The following is an 18743-nucleotide window of genomic DNA, read 5'->3' as shown; positions in this document are numbered from 1 at the left end:
GAGTAATCATTTCCAAATAAAAGGAAATTTTTACAAAAAAATATAAGAAATTTTGCAAGTCCTCACAATGGTGATGCACCTAGGGATCTTCCAAAAGCTTGGAAGTTTGTTCAAAATCATCCTAAAGAGCTCATTATTGGTGATCCATCCAAAAAGGTAAGAACTCGCTCCTCTTCAAAACAATTGATGGACAATTTTGCTTTGGTCTCACTTTTTGAACCAAAAAATGTTGTTGATGCATTGAAAGATGAAAACTGGATTTTATCTATGGAAGAGGAACTAAATCAATTTGAAAGAAATAAGTTGTGGACATTAGTTGAAAAACCTCATGATCATCCTATTATTGGCACAAAATGGGTGTTTAGAAACAAAATGAATGACAAAGGTGAAGTAGTGAGAAACAAGCCTAGATTAGTTGTTAAGGGGTATGCCCAAGAAGAAGGAATAGGCTTTGATGAAACATTTGCTCACGTAGCAAGACTAGAATCTATTAGAATGTTTTTGGCATTTGCATGTTTTAAAAATTTTAAATTGTTTCAAATAGATGTTAAAAGTGCTTTCTTAAATGGTTTTATTGATCAAGAGGTATATGTTGATCAACCTCCCGATTTTGAAAACGAAATGTTTCCAAATCATGTGTTTAAGCTCTTAAAAGCTTTGTATGGTTTAAAGCAAGCTCCAAGAGCATGGTATGAACACTTAAGTGGTTTCTTGATTGAAAATGGTTTTAAAAGGGGCATTTTAGACACCACTCTTTTCACCAAACAATGTTCCAATGATCTACTAATTGTACAAATATATATTGATGATATTATCTTTGGTGCTACTAATGAGTATTTGTGCATGGATTTTTTCACTATTATGCAAAAAGAGTTTGAGATGAGCATGATGGGAGAATTGAATTTCTTCCTTGGGCTTCAAGTGGAACAAACTCGAGAAGGAACATTTATTAATCAAGCTAAATATACCAAGGAGCTGTTGAAAAGATTTGGTATGGAGGAATCAAAGCAAGTTGGAACACCAATGTACACATCTACCAAACTTGACAAGGATGAAGAAGGTATAAATATCGGTGAAAAGAAGTATAGAAATATGATTGACAGCTTACTTTATTTAACTGCAAGTAGACCTGATATCATATTTGCTGTTTGCTTGTGTGCTCGTTTCCAATCTTATCCAAAAGAATCTCACTTGCTTGCTGTGAAAAGAATTTTTAGATACTTGAAAGGAACATTGAACTATGGTCTTTGATATCCTAGATGTCGTGAATTTCCTTTATATGGTTTCTCGGATGCTGACTTTGGTGGATGTAGAATGGATAGGAAGAGTACTAGCGGTACATGCCACTTTCTTGGCAATTGTTTAGAGGCTTGGTTAAGTAAAAAACAAAATGCTATTTCATTGTCTACGGCCGAAGCGGAATATGTTGTCGCTGGTGCATGTTGTGCTCAACTGATGTGGATGAAAAGTACCTTGAATGATTTTTGATTAGTATATGATTGTGTGCCTGTGTATTGTGACAATACAAGTGCTATAAATTTGACAAAAAATCCCATTCAACATTCTAGGATAAAGCATATTGACATAAAGCATCATTTCATTAGAGATCTCATCCAAAAAGGTGAAATTTGTGTGCAAAATGTTTGTTCAAATGATCAAAGTGCTGACATTCTCATAAAAGCGCTTCCACTAGATCAGTTTGTATTCTTGAGAACAAAATTGGGCATTATTGAAAAGTTTTTCTGAAAAATTATCTGGTAACACTTTATCGGACGTCCGATACCTGATGAACGGACGTCCGATAGTTTTCTTGATCAATTTTTCAGAAAGTTCTGTTTCGGACGATTGTGTCAGACGCTTCACTTCGTTCGGCCGTCCGACACTCAAAAATTGCATCTTATAAGACAGTCCCTTCCTTCAGTCAGTTCATTTTTTCTACAGTTGTCTCGGACGCAACTCTTTATCTTCTCCAAATTTCAAATTCAAAATCCATCTCTCTTCTGAACAAGTTCCGAGAAATTGATTTGTCCAAAACCATTACATTACTTTTGCCCGTTCATTACCCCTCATAACTTTCTCTAACTGCAAACTACCCCATAAATCCCAATTCTCACCTGTAACCCTAACCACTCAAACTTTACTCTTTTTGGATGATTCAAGCATTTGTTGTAGTCCTTTCGCACTCTAAGTTTCTCTCATACACATATGCATCATACTCTGCAACATAAACATCCTGTATTTCATCATGGTAAGAATTAGAAGAGGGTCTATCAGTGCCGGACGCACCACAAGGTTCAAGTTGAAGGATGAAAACATTGACATTGTTGAGCCATCCACCACCAAATCTCCAAAGAGAGGAACAAAAAAACATGGTGGAAAAGGAAAAGGTTCGGCCTAAAAGAAACATTCAGAGGAACGGCAAACTACTTCCGCTGAGCAAATTGAGGAACAGCCCACTGCACTATCCCCTGTCAATGACAATGAAGAGGAATTGGAGCAGCCTACTAATGTTGACGCATCCGTCACGAAATCACCCAGAAAAGGAACTGAACCTCATAGTAAAAAGGGGAAACGGTCTGCTAAAAAGAAGGGAACTGCTCAAACTAAGGAAAGGCAAACTGCTGATCCTTTTGTTGAGCATATTGAGGAACAGCAGACTACTGAGCAAAATGCTGGGAATCAGCAAGCCACTGAGACTTCCATCAAAAAGTCACCAAGAACAAGGTCTAGTGGACAGACCGATATACATGATGTTCCACGAAGTGGAAAGAGGAAACGAACTGCCAGGGAGCAACCAGAGGGTCAGATTGCAGAGGAACCTACCCCACTACCAAAGTTCATTGATGATGATACTAGGGATAGATTCGAATTGGTCTCTCAGAAGGGCTTCATCATCCAAAGGACAATTGTTCCTCATGAATTTCGTAAGCTTGACCTTGAACCTGTCCTAAAGCTCTTTGAATTCGAAAAATGGACTCACATTTTGACCATTTCCAATACTTATTACCTTGACATGCTTTATCAATTCTTTGCCAATCTTAGGAAGGGTAGATTATACACTGATCTAGTGTCACGTGTCAATTCTGTTGATATAGAGTTAAACCCTGACATTGTCAACACTGTTCTGAAAACCAAAATTGAAGATGATTTTAAAGAAAAAATTGTAAATTTTTTCTCATATGAAGAATTTTCTTCTGCCTATCATCATTTTCATGTTGCAAAATAGATGGCTTCTTTTCAAACTCATTTTAATACTCCTGCTGAGGCAAGGTTGAAAGATCTCAGTCCTCAAAATTTGATCATTTTCTCTATAATTTCAAATATGTTGGTTCCTACTGATGGTCATAGGACAGATGCCAACAAAATGGAGCTTTACCTGTTTTACTACTTTCTTGAAAAAATTTGAATTGATTTCGGCTTTGTTATGTGCAAATTCTTACTCAAAATCAACACTGATAGCCGTAGAAAACTTTCCTATGGAAAATTTCTGACCCCAATCTTTACTCATTTCAAAATTTCCTTCACTGGCAAATCACCAAAAGAAAGTGCATTCACTGTCTTTTCAAAGGCATATTTTGAAAGAAAAATCTGAAGTTTTTTTATGGTAAATGGTGCTACAAAAAAACTATTTTAGAGTCTAGGAGAAGAATTATCATGAAACACCTGTCTCCTCTAGAACTCCTCGAGATCAGTCCATGTATGTCTCACCCTTCACTATCCATCCTAGAAGATCAGCCACTAAACTCTCTTCATCTAACTCTGAGGTCATTTCTTGGCTTGAGGATCACAAACAACACATCCTACTCCTTGAAGATGGTCTGATGATGACCATGTCACCCGACCAACAAGCCACCTTCATTGACAAAAGGAATTTGCTTGTGCCTCCTGCTCCTCAAGACAATGAGAATGTACATTAAAAGGAACCTAGAAGTGAGCCAACTGAGCAAACTCCTTGCACTGAAACCACTCTAGAGTTTCGTGCTTCCAGTTCCCATCTACAAGACTAAGGAAAGGCTTCAGCAATTGAAGAGGAAACTGAAGAGGATGATGATGAGGAAAATGAAGAGGAAGAAGTGGATCCTGCTCAGTTTCGTCTAGCAAGGAGGAGGTCTAGATCGTCCAAAATTACAATTGAGGCACTTCTAGGCACATGCACTTCATGTTTAAGTAGACATCTCATATTAAACATTTGCATCTTCTACATTTTAACATTTTAAGTACTCTGTACTCAAGATTCTGGTTATTTGGTTAACTCTTCTGGCTTGTAAACTATTCGGTTAACTTCTCTATGTTGAATGGTTTCTGGTTAATTTTGTTGGTTATCTTTTTGGTTAATTCTGTTTGCTTCTGGGTGCTTAGTATCCCTGTGACTTCTGATTTTTAATATTGTTTGATGATATTGGTGATTGGTGATTTCTTGGTTAATGATATTGGTGATTGGTGATTTCTTGGTTAATGATGTTGCTGATGACATTGATGTTGGGTTTCTGGATTTGAATTGGATTTGAATTACTGTCTCTGGCTATTAAGATCCTCTAATGATGACAAAAAGGGAGAGAAATGATAACAAGTTGTTGCAAGAAATGAAATCTGGTAAATGCGTGCCGGGGAGCTATTCTGAGAGGGAGTGTCTACCATTTTGATGCATTAAGTGAGGGGGAGTTTCAACTTAATTATTTTCCTCGATCCATTGTTTTGTCATTATCAAAAAAGGGGTGATTGTTAATCTCAATTCTTACTTTTGATGATTACAAAACAAATGGATGTTACTAATATCTGCTCAAAGATCTTTTCAGAAATAAAGCAAATTAGGTTCAAAGATGAAGCTATTGGACACACGAAAAGACTGGATCGGACGTCCGACAATTTTTGAGCAATTTCGGACGCATGAAAAACTCCATCATCGGACGTCCGAAAGAATCAAAACACTTCCTCAAGCTCACTTACCTTGATCGGATGAAAAATATTAAAACACCAGACGTCTGATAAACTGCGAAACACTTCAGACGCAGGACACTGGTGATACCGGACGTCCGACAGAATTGAAGAATATTTCTCAAACTTTATCATCTGCTTTCGGACGCAAACTTTGGAGGTAGCGGACGTCCGAAAGAATTAAAGAAAATCTTTCTTGCCCTCTGCCTGCTGTCAGACACAAGAAACAAGACTACCAGATGTCCGACACTACTAACGGCTAGTTGACTCTTCAGCTGCCTTCTATCCGTTGGAAGCTTTAATGAAGGACCTTTTTGGTCTCCTATAAATAGAGCAAAGTCAACAACTTCAAAATAACTTTGCACATTGAGATTACATCATATCTAGAGTGATTTTAGTGAGAAAACACTCTTCAAGGAAGATTTGTACTCTTAGTTGTGTAAATTTCATAGAAGCTTTTCTTGTGTGAGAAAATTACTTCAATAGTATAATTTTGTGAGGGTTATCCGAGTGATAGTAAAACTTTCTAGATTGACCAAGTGTGGCTTGGGATAAGGAGAAAGTGATCCTTTCTTTGTATACAAAGATTGGTTGTAATTGATCAACTCGAAGAAGCTTGTTCTATAAAACGTATCTAAGCTGAAGAGGAGCTTGGAAGTGATTCTGGTTTGCTATCCTTTCTCTACTGCTTACTATATTGCAAATACAAACTGTCTTTCTCTTCTACTCACAAGCAATCTTGATCTCTCGTTAATTGCTACATTGTGTGGTCATCTAGAAAAGAGGGTAAGTTTCAAATTGAAAAAAAAGAGTCTTACAACTTGATTAGTTTTTAAATAATCTAATTCATCTCCCCTCTTAGGTTGTCTTCGATCCTTACATTAGATCGATGTGCCTCTTCCAAAATATCCCTTTTTATCACCTCATCTTGCGGTACCACTATCCGATCGCGAAATTTCAAGATACCATCGGAACTCACATTAAAGTCTTGTATTTCCTCTTTTTACACTTTTTCTACCCATTTTTGCACCATCTGGTCATTCTTCTGAGTTTCTTTAATTCGGTCCAACAAGTCAGATCTCACCATGATATTGCCCAAAATCACTCTCTGTCGCTCCAACCGTGGATTTCATTCACTCACTTTTTCCAATAAATTCCATTCTTTGACCATTAATCCGACTACTTGAACTTTCCGAATTAAAACATCTGCTACAACATTGGGCTTCCCCGGGTGATAGTTAATTGTACAGTCATAATTCTCAAGAAATTCCACCCACCGACGCTGTCTCAAGTTTAGCTCCTTCTGAGAGAATAAATATTTCAAACTCTTATGGTCGATACAAACTTCAAAAGTCACCCCATATAAGTAATGCCTCCACTTCTTTAGGGCAAAAACTACAGCAGCCAATTCCAAATCATGAGTTCGGTAATTGCGCTCATGGGGTTTTAATTTCCTAGAGGCATAGGCAATTACACTTTCATTCTGCATTAGAACACATTCCAATCATTCTCTTGAGACGTCAGTATATACAGTGAAACTGTCTTTCCCATTTGGTAAGGCTAAGATGGGTGCCGACGTTAACCGTTTCTTTAATTTTCGGAAACTAGTTTCACACTTAGAATCCCAGACAAATTGATCATACTTTTTCGTCAGGTAGGTTAAAAGCCCTACTAATTTAGAGAAGTCCTTGATTAACCGACGGTAGTATCCCGCCAATCCCAAGAAACTACAGATCTCAGTTGGGATTTCTGGCCGTTTCCACTCAGTTATGGCCTTTACTTTCACTGGATCCACAGAAATGCCATCTTTAGATATTACATGCCCTAGAAAAGAGATTTGCTCCAACCAAAACTCACACTTGCTAAACTTGGCATATAACTGATATTCTCTTAAATTCTGTAAAACTATTCTCAAATATCGTTCGTGATCCTCTGGATCTTAGAATACACCAAAGATATCATCTATGAACACCACGATAAATTAGTCCAAATAAAGTTTAAAGACTTGATGTATTAAATCCATAGATGCAGTTGGAGCATTAGTTAAACCAAAAGGTATTACCACAAACTCAAAATGTCCATATCTGGAATTAAAAGCAGTTTTCGGTATGTTCTCCTGCTTAATTCGTATCTGATAATAACCTTGTCTCAAATCCAATTTAGATAAAACCACTGCTCATTGTAACTGGTCAAACAGCTCGTCAATGTGAGGCAAAGGATATTTATTTTTCACCATAACGTCATTTAAACCGTGATAGTCTATACAGAGTCTCAAACTACCATCCTTCTTTTTAACAAACAGAACAGGTGCTCCCCAAGGTGATTCACTTTCTCGAATAAACCCTCACTTTAACAGATCCTGTAACTACCGTTTTAGTTCCTTAAATTCGGCAGGGACCATTCAGTATGGTATTTTTGCAATACGAGCGGTTCAAGGTACCAAATCGATCTTAAATTCTATTTTCCTCTCTGGCGGCATCGACTTCAACTCATCAGGGAAAACATAGAAAAATTTATTTACTACTAACACATCCTCCAGTTTCACCTTATCTCTAGGAGTATTAATTAAGAAAGCTAAGTAACCCTGCTCTCCTTTATTCAATAATTTCCTGACTCGAATTCCCGAAACAAGTGCAGACGAGGCTAATCTACCTCTCACATCCAATCTTAGAGTTGCCTCTCCGGGTATAGAGAACTCCACCACCTTAGTCTTACAATTCAACTGAGCATTATAACAGACCAACCAGTCCATGCCTATAATCACGTCATACCCCTTGAGGTCTAAACTTATCAAATATACCACCAACTTCCGTTTTGCTACACAAATCTCACAATTTTTATAAACCATGTTTGTTATTAGGTTTTGATCCCCAGTAGGTGTTCTAACTTCCAAATCATAGGGCAATTTAACAAGATTCACATCAATACTACACATAAAGGCAGGATTCACAAAAGAATGGGTTGCCCCAGGGTCAATTAAAAGTTTAGCCAAGTGATAGAATATAGGAATCGTACCTTCCACTACCTCAAATAATTCAAGGGCTCACTGATGGTCCAAGGCAAAAACCATAGCAGAGACTATCGATCTATTCCCACTAGCAGTGAGTTGCTTAGGGTTTGATTTCTCTGACTGCACACCCTTATTTCCTTTACGATTTTTAACAGGACAGGTGGCGATCTGATGCTTGGAACTTTCGCAACGGAGACATTTCTTCATCTTTCACCAACAAGCATCCTCGATGTGGTTTGCTTTACCACAATATCCATAGCTTGTGCGAGGAGCAGGTGCAGGACCTCCTTGGAAGACAGTCCTCTATTGTCCCCTTCCACTTTGAGCCCCTCTGAAGGGAGTTCCTCTCAGTATTCTTGAGATTCAAACTCTACCCGTACCTCTTCCAAACTTAGGAGGTGATACATTTTGATCGTATTGCCCGGAAGTACTACAATATGTACCTCATCTTTTCGCTTGAAAGGTCCGAACTTGAAATCTGGTCTGCTTCACTAATTGAGCTTTATCCAGCGCATCTTTAAACGTATCAATTTGAGCTGCAACTAAGTCCTTTTGAATCTCCACATTCAAACCTTGTACAAATCGCCTTATGCATTTTTGCTCAGTAACTACCAATTCCGGAGCAAATTTGGAAAGTCGGGTGAATTGGATCTCATATTCCGCCACACTCAAAGTGTCTTGATGCAGTTTGATAAACTCATCCTTTCTTTTCTTCTAGATTAAGGGTGGAAGGAACTTCTTGTTAAAGTTCCTAGTGAAGTTAAACCAAGGGTGAAGTTTAAACCAAGTCAAACTTCTTGTTAAATTGACTCCCTGTCCCATTTTACCCTTACTATGTTCCACCAGGAACAACCTGCACCTTCTAACTGAAAATGACAAAAGTCACTTGCCTCTCCTCGGTATAGTGTAATGCAGCAAATATATCCACCATTCTTTAAAACCAGTTCTCGGCAACTTCGGGATCTGATCCTCTAAAAACTTTAGGAGGAGAAAATTTTTGAAACCGTTTGAGAGCCATATCTTCACCTACTTCAGGGTCCCTTTACTGGTTATCAGGTACTTGACCTTGTTGGTCAACCAATCGAGCTAAAAGGTCAGTCATGCGACTGATAACCGTAGATATCTGGTCCCCTCCTTCATCTTTGGGTCCCTGGTTCTGATTTGCCACAGACCCCTGTTCCTCCTCTTGGTCCTGGGTTTGCCTGGATCCATGCCCACGGCCCCGACCACATTGTCGTCTACCTTCCATTATCACTCACTGATCTAGGGTCCAAGTATTATAACTAATGGGTAAGCAAGTATGGGTATATAGTAGATACTTATTCACAATCGAAAATCAAAGAAAATGAAGTCGGAATCATGATAAACAAGTGAAAACACAAAGTAGTTAAATGCCAACATCGAAATAAAGTCAAAGTCAAAGTCAAAGTCAAAGTCAAAGTCAAAGTATTATACATTTAAAGGCTCATAACAGTTATTTACAAGCTAACAAGGCCAAAAGTATCAAGTAAGAGTCTCAAAAGTACAAACACAGTCATCCAGCCATATCATACAAAATTCAAAACATGTAGTCAAAAGAAAACTGTACAACCACCAAGTCACCACATCCCCTATCCTGTCTATGTACAATAGTCAAAAATCATCCAAAATAGTAACCTAGAAATGAAGACTTAGTCTGCCGCGGGACTAGCTGACCCCCTATCCTGGGCAGGTTCAGCTCCTGCCTCGCTTCCTATGTTAGAGGCCTCATCATTCAAGTCCCCAAGTAGGTCATCACAAATGTTCATAATAGACTCGGCTCTAGTCCTCACTTTCATAGTCCTCTTAACCATGCCCTCCTGAGCTTCTCCAAGCTGCGTACAGAGGTCATCAACCCTTTCTTGTCCTTCAACTACATCATCCACGAGTTCCTTGATCCGGTCGGCTTGCATTTTAATAGTTTCCTTTAATTGATTCACCTCAACTTCAAGCTTAGCATTGTCCTTCGTTAAGGCCTTTCTCTCCTCTACTACAGCCAAAACTACGGGTATTGGGATAGGCATAAGTGTGGCGGCACTTGCAACGCCGATGGCGGTTAGCGGGACTCCAATGCACGGCAGCTCCTCCTGGCCGGATCCGATATCTAATCATCGGGAGTACCCCATGGGGTGGATCGCCAACCTGACTATCGCTAGGACCACTATGTCTGTCCATCCATCCTACACAAAGTATAGATAAAACTTAAGTACTCTTAAGGGGAAATAATCAAATATAATCCTCAAGGCGAAAATTTCTAACACGCCTAGGCCAATTCAAACCTAGACTCTGATACCACCTGTGACAGCCCCACTCTCCCTAGGACGAACCTTAGGATATCAATGGACTGCCTGCCCAACTCTCGCCGGGACTCAGTCGAATAAAGAACTAGTAACTCAAGATAACTAATGAAATATCTTCAAGGAAAGGAGTACAAACCCTAATGGAAATACAGCTCTTTTCTATTCTTCTATTCTATTAGTATTTTATATTCTATTAGATTAGTATTCGTTGGTGATCCCGGCTTAGTGAGTCCCTTCTTCCGTGATGAACTGTTGGCACCCGTATAATCACCACGTCAACTTTTCAAACTTAGAATATAGAGCTAAATGTCAAACTTACCACTCCACACTTAATTCACATACATATGTCGAACTTACAAATTCAAGCTTATAATAGTCAAAAGTAAGGTCTTCTAAACAAAAGGTTACAATCCAAAGTATAAGTACAAAATAAAAGATAAAGCTATAAAAGCTCTTGACCATAAGTCCATCCCAGATCTGTGAAGGAAACAAAAGGAGTGGGGTCAGCTAAAGTTCAATTAGGTTCCAAATAAACACGTAAGCACATAGCCAAATAAAGGCGTAATACAAACAAGTATATACTGTATTGTACTATAACAATTTAATCACAATTTAATTCAAGGATACGGGTGGCTTCCAAAAGCCAAATCCACTTGAACTTGATCAGTCGAATAAAGAACTAGTAACTCAAGATAACTAATGAAATATCTTCAAGGAAAGGAGTACAAACCCTAATGGAAATATAATCACCACGTCAACTTTCCAAATTTAGAATATAGAGCTAAATGTCAAACTTACCACTCCACACTTCATTCACATATACATGTCGAACTTACAAATTCAAGCTTGTAATAGTCAAAAGTAAGGTTTTCTAAACAAAAGGTTACAATCCAAAGTATAAGTACAAAATAAAAGATAAAGCTATAAAAGCTCTTGACCATAAGTCCATCCCAGATCTGATAAGGAAACAAAAGGAGTGGGGTCAGGTAAAGTTCAGTGAGGTTCCAAATAAACACGTAAGCACATAAACAAGTAAGCACTGTGTGAGGACCGTAAATTTCCCTTATTTTATTTTCTCTCATGCATTTTCGTCATTTAATCCTATTATATTGATTTTTTTGAGATTTTTATAAGTAAATATAGTTTTTAAATTATTTTTCTAGTATAAGTTAGTTCATGAGATATTAGAAGTGTATATGGGACGTGGGACCTGCTAGTGGCATTAAGTGCGATAAATTTGACCAATTAGGTTACGTTTTGTATACCGGGATTAGTTTACTAGGTGTTAAGAGATAATTAGAGGTTACTTAGATCGTTTAATCTTGGAGAGACAAAAGGATAAGTTTAAACTTAAAAGGTGCCACATGTCACTTTCTTATTCGAGCTTGGACTTTGACCATTATTCCTTAACTTTACTAAAACCTCAATTTGACCCAAAAATCATAGAGGTACTTTCTACCCCTCTTGGGAGATTTATACTTTCTTGACATTTATTTCTTGATGTCAAAGTGTGAACCTGACTTGATTATTATTGTGTCGAGATCGAGAGTTTGGAATTAGGTATGGAATTTGAGAGAAAGGATTTGGCCTCTATACCTGTATGCTTCAAAGTTTGATTTTTTGTGGTTGGATTGGGAGTGAGGGAACTTAACAGTTATATGGTTAAAGTCCCAAGTGTACTTGGTTACTTGTTTTGATTTTTTTCAATTTGCTTGGCAGGCTATCCCATGAGTTCGAGCAAATCGATAAAATGGCACATTTGGCTGAAATGTATAAGGAGATAGAGATTTTTTGAAGGAAGTAGAGTTCCAAAAGAGATTAGCTGAGCACTGGGAAGGGCGATGGAAACAGGAGTATTCGGAAAAAATGGAGCTACTGCACAAGAACATAGAGTAGAAAAAGAAATACGAAGGGATTCTGGAAGAGGTATGAAGTAAGTTTGAGTTAGTGCCTTCGTCTAGTCAAATGGCCTCTCAGGACATCCCTAGTAATAAAGATGAAAGAGGTGAAGGAAGTGCTCGTGACAACAAAGGGAAACGTAAAGAGATGGATGGAAATGGAGTTGCTATGAGGGATAAGGGGAGGAAGAAGGAAAAGAATGGACACTTCAAGAAGAAATGTGTTGCTGCTAAGTGTGAAACATGTAACAAAACTCATAATATGTTATGTGAAAATTAGTGCATGCTTTAGATGCGGCCAACTGGGACACCAAGTGAGGAACTGCCCAGGACAAATGAATTTTGTGATGGTGAAGCTGCTGTAATAGTTAAAATCGGCAAGTAGTGTATTTATAGAACTATGTGTATGCAACCCCTATGTAATGAGTGTATTCTCGATAAAAGTAGTAGATCTAGTACCTGATATTTTGAGTGTATTCTCCCTATGTCTTCACAGATTTTCTTAGCATGCGTTTTAGTCATAGCATTATTACGATTTCTCCCTAGATAGATTGTGGTATGAGGAGAATTTCGAGGACGAAATTTCTTTAAGGGGGAGAGAGTGTGAGGACTGTAAATTTCCCTTATTTTATTTTCTCTCAGGCATTTTCGTCATTATATCCTATTATATTGCTTTTTTCAAGATTTTTATAAGTAAATATAGTTTTTAAATTATTTTTCTAGTATAATTTAGTTCATGAGATATTAGAAGTGTATATGGGACGTGGGACCCGCCAGTGGCGTTAAGTGCTATAAATTTGACCAATTAGGTTACGTTTTGTATACCGGGATTAATTTACTAGGTGTTAAGAAATAATTAGAGGTTACTTAGATGGTTTAATCTTGGAGAGACAAAAGGATAAGTTTAAACTTAAAAGGTGCCACATGTCACTTTCTTATTCGAGCTTGGACTTTGACCATTATTTCTTAACTTTACTAAAACCTCAATTTGACCCAAAAATCATGTCCATTTCATCTCTCTTGGCCGAGCTCCTTAGGGAGAGAAAAGAAAGAAACCTTCAACTTTTATTTTTCATTTCTTGCTTAGATCTTGCAAATCAACCGATTAACTCTTGAATTAGTCCACAAAATTGACTTGCTAAGGGAGTTTGAAGGTCTTGGTGGAGTTGTTTTGGATGCAAAACCCATAAACTACTATCTTTCTTGAGGAATTAAGGTATTTTGCTTGGAACTCACTCTTTGTTCCTAATAATGGTCAATTGGTGACTTATGGTAGCTAATTAGTTGATTTTATGGAAGATTTTATGGATTAGAGTGAAGTTGGTTAAATTTCTGATTTTTGTGAGAATTTTTCTATTTTCCTATGATGGATATGGTTGAGCTTGAATTAATGGATCTAAATTGTGTTAAATGGATCCCTTGTGCGCTAATTGCGATTGTTTGCGGAAAAATTTCGGTTTTGTGCGGAAATTCCAGTTTTAGGGTTCCAATTTGCCCTGTTCTACCTGATTCTGTTTGACTAGGTTATTGGCTGAATCAGGATTATGTTAAAACATGAAAGTTGTAGAAAATAATGTTAACTGGCTTCCTACAAAATTTCAGCTCAATTGGAGCGCCGTAGCATGTAAAATGACCAAAATACTCTTGACTGCCTATAAGCCCTATTTTCGTGGACAGTTTTCTGTCTCCGTGGGGATTTCAATTTTTTACTCTCAAAATGCATGATTTAGTTTTGGAGATCTTCATAAGAAATGTAGGTATATTTCTTGTCTTCGAAACACCATAAGATACACTTCAATCGGACTTCGGTAGCCTGAGTTATTGTCATTTAATCATTGTGGGGTTAACTAGTCTGATTGTGAGATGCTGGTTCTGTAATTTGGAATTTTTACCAAGATACACTACGAACTGTACAAAGAGGTCTTCATAAAAGTTGTAGGCCATTATCTTAGCTTCGAAACGATATAAATTTCACCCCAATCCGATAAGTGTAGCTTCGGTTGTGTCTGTTCTGCTAAGAGACGTCAAACCTGCTATTTAGCTTTTGTCCTTAAAACTTGATTTCTAGTCGCATTCCTAGACTTGCTTTGTATTTGGATAAACTTGAGCCTAGTTGAAGGGATATTGTATTGAGATTTCTTATGTGTTGAATTGGATTGACTTGAGGAAAAATAATAAAGACATAAATGGCTGGAATATAGCAAAATAAAGAGGGCATGCTGCCCAAAATTTTAGGGCTACACGATTCCTTCAAGTTGAGTTGATCTTAGTAAAAATGAAGGGGTTTGAGGGTTGTTTGTAACCCTAGGATCAACTGTTACCTTTTTACTCAAAAGTCATATTTTTATTCTTCTGTACTAGTACTTAACCTGGAAAGGCGTACGACATGTAGTCGGGCCTCATTTATGCATTCCATTTACTGGGTTTGTGGATGTGCGAACTGTAATTGTTTTATCTTGATTATTTTAGGGTTTCTTGACGATTAAAGCCACTTTGGGTAAAAAACTTTTGAAGTATCTGTACTAGAACCGGTGAGTGTACCACTCCCCTGAATTATTGCTAAAATGGTTATCTGTACTTGGAAATTGCTATTTGAATGTCTTTATCGACTGTTTATTCTGTACGAGGTGAGTGTGTACTTTATCACACTCGTTCTCTGGCCTGTGTGGTTTGTTTCCTGTATATACTTGAATCTGTTACCTGCGCCTGTTATAATGTCGTTTGGAAGTGTATCCAACGACCTTCCTGTTACATCTGAGCTCAACCTCATGGGGGGTTGATTGAATAGAGCCAGCAAGGGCTTGGTCGAGGAAATTGACAATCCATGAGTGCCTGTTCCTGGGGAATCTTTGGGTATTGAGACTCTTGATTCCGGTATATTCGAGTATTACCATTCCTGTTCCTGTTTGGCATTCGAGCCCGATAAGGGGTATGGTTGGTGGACGGGATTTGGCGTTAAAGTGGTGTTCTACTGGACAGGTTCCTTTATTTGAATGTTGACGGAGGGTCAACTAGGTTGGATCAAGTATTGCAATGGGGATTGGGCTCTTGAGAGCCCCCTGTATCCTTTAAATTGTGGTGTTCATTCATTTCTCGTATTTGATATGTATATGTGCTCTAAAAGTGATTTCTCATGATTTCTACTGTTTATACTTTTGGTACCTCATTGAGGTTTTAGCTCACCCCATCCCGTTATCCTTGTTTTCCTTACAGGGAACCATCTTTTGGAACTTCGATGTTTTTGAAGACTGAGTTGGGCTAGTTAGAAATTCTTTTGCTCTTTTGGGTATAGCTCCTCGACAATTTGGAAACCCTAAATCTATCTTTAAAAAAAAGTTTCTTTTGGTGTGTAAACTTACTAATATGTATATTGTACAGTGTTTCCTTATGGTTATATGTCTGTGGGAACGTTGTCCGGGTTCGGAATGTTATTTCCTCGAAGTCCTTCTGAGCGTTTGGTAGGGTTCCGTTCGTTCCAAATCTGAGTCCCGGCGAGAGCTGGGCAGGCGGTCCGCCGAACCCTTTGGTTCACCTTAGGGGGAGGTGGGGCTGTCACAGGTGGTATCAGAGCCACTTCGCATGGTCTCTGCGCGGAGTGAGTTTGGGCCAAGTGGTGTTATGGTCCTGATTTCGTGAATGAGTCTAAGTGCTCGTTTAAGCATAAGCTATGAACCGTGCATACTATAAGTGTAAAAATCTTTATCATGGAACTTGAGGAAGATAGATATGTATGTCGGGTAGGAATCTATAATATGGATGATTTACTCTTGGGACCGGCCGGCTCGAGCTGTGAATTATCTTATTGTGGATTCTTGGACTTGAGTACCAAATAGTGGAGAGCGCGAGAATAAAGGTCTGTATCTTGATTGAACTTGAGGTAAGTTTGGATGGCAAAGGCCAAGGCACGGAAGATTTTACATTGGACCTCGTAATAAGATTGATCGAGGGGGTTTGATATGGAAGTGTTATCCTGGACTACTCTTGTACTAGTCTGGCTCGGATTTTCTTGAGGGTGGCTAGATTGTAAGGGAATTCGCACCTAAGACATGTTCCCTTTTGCTATGACCGTGAGGACTTGATAAGTGTTTACTTGACTTTGAGTTAGTCTAGCTACAACCATAGAGGTACTTTCTACCCCTCTTGTGAGATTTATACTTCCTTGACATTTATCTCTTGATGTCAAAGTGTGGACCTGACTTGATTATTATTGTGTCGAGATCGAGAGTTTGGAATTAGGTTTGGAATTTGAGAGAAAGGATTTGGCCTCTATACCTGTATGCTTCTAAGTTTGATTTTTCATGGTTGGATTGGGAGAGAGGGAACTTAACAGTTATATGGTTAAAGTCCCAAGTGTACTTGGTTACTTGTTTTCATTTTTTTCAATTTGCTTGGCAGGCTATCCCTTGAGTTCGAGCTAATCGATAAAATGGCACATTTGGCTGAAATGTATAAGGAGATAGAGATTCTTCGAAAGGAAGTAGAGTTCCAAAAGAGATTAGCTGAGCACTGGGAAGGGCGATGGAAATAGGAGTATTCGGAAAAAATGGAGCTACTGCACAAGAACATAGAGCTGAAAAAGAAATACGAAGGGATTCTGGAAGAGGTACGAAGTAAGTTTGAGTTAGTGCCTTCGTCTAGTCAAATGGCCTCTCAGGACATCCCTAGTAATAAAGATGAAAGAGGTGAAGGAAGTGCTCGCGACAACAAAGGGAAACGTAAAGAGATGGATGGAAATGGAGTTGCTATGAGGGATAAGGGGAGGAAGAAGGAAAAGAATGGACACTTCAAGAAGAAATGTGTGGCTGCTAAGTGTGAAACATGTAACAAAACTCATAATATGTTATGTGAAAATTGGTGCATGCTTTAGATGCGGCCAACTGGGACACCAAGTGGGGAACTGCCCAGGACAAATGAATTTTGGGATGGTGAAGCTGCTGTAATAGTTAAAATCGGCAAGTAGTGTATTTATGGAACTATGTGTATGCAACCCCTATGTAATGAGTGTATTCTCGATAAAAGTAGTAGATCTAGTACCTGATATTTTGAGTGTATTCTCCCTATGTCTTCACAGATTTTCTTAGCATGCGTTTTAGTCATAGCATTATTATGATTTCTCTCTAGATAGATTGTGGTATGAGGAGAATTTCGAGGACGAAATTTCTTTAAGGGGGAGAGAGTGTGAGGACCGTAAATTTTCCTTATTTTATTTTCTCTCATGCATTTTCGTCATTATATCCTATTATATTGCTTTTTTCAAGATTTTTATAAGTAAATATAGTTTTTAAATTATTTTTCTAGTATAATTTAGTTCATGAGATATTAGAAGTGTATATGGGACGTGGGACCCGCTAGTGGCGTTAAGAGCGCTAAATTTGACCAATTAGGTTACGTTTTGTATACCGGGATTAATTTACTAGGTGTTAAGAGATAATTAGAGGTTACTTAGATGGTTTAATCTTGGAGAGACAAAAGGATAAGTTTAAACTTAAAAGGTGCCACATGTCACTTTCTTATTCGAGCTTGGACTTTGACCATTATTCCTTAACTTTACTAAAACCTCAATTTGACCCAAAAATCATCTCCATTTCATCTCTCTTGGCCGAGCTCCTTAGGGAGAGAAAAGAAAGAAACCTTCAACTTTTATTCTTCATTTCTTGCTTAGATCTTGCAAATCAACCGATTAAATCTTGAATTAGTCCACAAAATTGACTTGCTAAGGGAGTTTGAAGGTCTTGGTGGAGTTGTTTTGGAAGCAAAACCCCTAAGCTACTATCTTTCTTGAGGAATTAAGGTATTTTGCTTGGAACTCGCTCTTTGTTCCTAATAATGGTCAATTGGTGACTTATGGTAGCTAATTAGTTGATTTTATGGAAGATTTTATGGATTAGAGTGAAGTTTGTTAAATTTCTGATTTTTGTGAGAATTTTTCTGTTTTCCTATGATGGATATGGTTGAGCTTGAATTTATGGATCTAAATTGTGTTAAATGGATCCCTTGTGCGCTAATTGCGATTGTTTGCGGAAAAATTTCGGTTTTGTGCGGAAATTCCAGTTTTAGGGTTCCAATTTGTCCTGTTCTACCCGATTCTGTTTGACTAGGTTAGAATCTGAATCAGGCTTAGGTTAAAACATGAAAGTTGTAGTAAATGATGTTATCTAGCTGCCTACAAAATTTCACCTCAATTGAAGTACCGTAACATGTGAAATGACCAAAATACCCTTGAATGCCCGTAAGCCCTATTTTCGTGGACAGTTTTCTGTCTTCGTGGGGATTTCAATTTTTGACTCTGGAAATGCATGATTTAGCTTTTGAGATCTTCACAAGAAATGTAGTTATATGTCTTGGCTTCGAAACGCCATAAGATACTTCTCAATCGGACTTCGGTAGCCTGAGTTATTATCATTTAATCATTGTTCGGTTAACTAGTCTGATTGTGAGATGTTGGTTCTGTAATTTGGAATTTTGACCTAGATACACTATAAACTGGACTAAGAGTTCTTCATCAGAGTTGTAGGCCTTTATCTTATTTTCAAAATAGTATAAATTTTACCCCAATCCGATAAGTGTAGCTTCGGTTGTGTC

The sequence above is a fragment of the Coffea arabica genome, chromosome 4e (genome assembly GCF_036785885.1).
Source record: "Coffea arabica cultivar ET-39 chromosome 4e, Coffea Arabica ET-39 HiFi, whole genome shotgun sequence".
NCBI classification, from domain to species: Eukaryota; Viridiplantae; Streptophyta; class Magnoliopsida; order Gentianales; family Rubiaceae; genus Coffea; species Coffea arabica.
This window is presented reverse-complemented; position numbering follows the sequence as displayed.